Source organism: Marmota flaviventris, chromosome X (genome assembly GCF_047511675.1).
Source record: "Marmota flaviventris isolate mMarFla1 chromosome X, mMarFla1.hap1, whole genome shotgun sequence".
NCBI classification, from domain to species: domain Eukaryota; kingdom Metazoa; phylum Chordata; class Mammalia; order Rodentia; family Sciuridae; genus Marmota; species Marmota flaviventris.
The window spans coordinates 64,140,369-64,141,475 of record NC_092518.1 but is presented as its reverse complement, the minus strand read 5'-3'; the positions used below and the strand labels follow the sequence as shown (position 1 = coordinate 64,141,475).

Below are 1,107 nucleotides of genomic sequence, written 5' to 3'. Positions count from 1 at the left end.
TTCTAGTTCAGGAAAAACTGGTGTTTTGATAGGGATTGCACTGAATCTGTAGATCACAATGGGTAGTATATACATTTTAACAATATTGATTCTTCCAATCAATGAACATGAGATGTCTTCCTGCTATTTTTGTGCCCTTTCCTCCTTAAATTCTTTCACCAATACATTTCCTTGTAGGGTTCTTTCACTTCTTCTTCTTTCTTCTTTCTTATTCTTCTCCTTCTCCTTCTCCTTCTCCTTTTTTTTTTTTTTTTTGGTGGTGCTGGGGATTGAACCCAGGGCCTTGTGCATGCAAGGCAAGCACTCTATCTACCAACTGAGCTACATCCCCAGCCTCCTTCACCTCTTTTAATAAATTTATTTCTAGCTATTTTTGTAATTATTGTGAATGTTACTGCTTTCTTTATTTCTATTTCAGATAAACCACTATTGGCATATAGTAGCATAGCTAATTTTTGCATCACACGAACTTTTTAATTTGTCTCCTAAACTAGGTGTAAGATCACTTAAGGTATTAGTTTATTTCTTCATAGAATTGAGTAAGTAGGTGATATTTGATGATTTACCAGGCACAGGGACACAATATTCTGATATAGGCTGGGCAGTGGGGCATGCCTGTGATCCCAGTGGCTCAGGAGGCTGAGGAAGGAGGATCACAAGTTCAAAGCCAGCCTCAGCAACAGTGAGGCACTAAGCAACTCAGTGAGACCCTGTCTCTAAATAAAATACAAATTAGGGCTGGGGATGTAGTTCCATGGTCAAATGCCCCTGAGACCAATCCCTGGTACCTCAAAATAACAATAATAATAATAATAATAATAATAATAATAATAATAACAACAACAACAACAACACCTGATATGGTCCTTTCCAATGATATTGGAAGGGGCTTTTATAAAAATGGCATTTCCAATACGTATAATTGCCAGGTTGAAGATTGTATAATTGTTGGGTTTTTTTTTTCTTTCCCAAGGAGCAGACACTAAAAAGTTTGCTCTATGACCTGTGGATTTATTTTAAGGACTTTTGTAATTTTTTTTATTATAAATAGAGTTTCTTCAATCATAGGAGGTTTATATAGTTCTCCAGCTTATCTCATAGTGTAAT

The 1,107-nt window shown here is 36.0% G+C and overlaps 1 non-coding gene across 1 annotated transcript; it reads right to left on the bottom strand.

Annotated features, from left to right (window-relative positions):
- Positions 1–254: 254 nt before the first annotated feature.
- On the bottom strand, positions 255–331 carry Trnaa-ugc (transfer RNA alanine (anticodon UGC)). Its single transcript has one exon. It is a non-coding gene; the product is annotated as a tRNA-Ala (tRNA).
- Between the last annotated feature and the right edge of the window lie 776 nt (positions 332–1,107).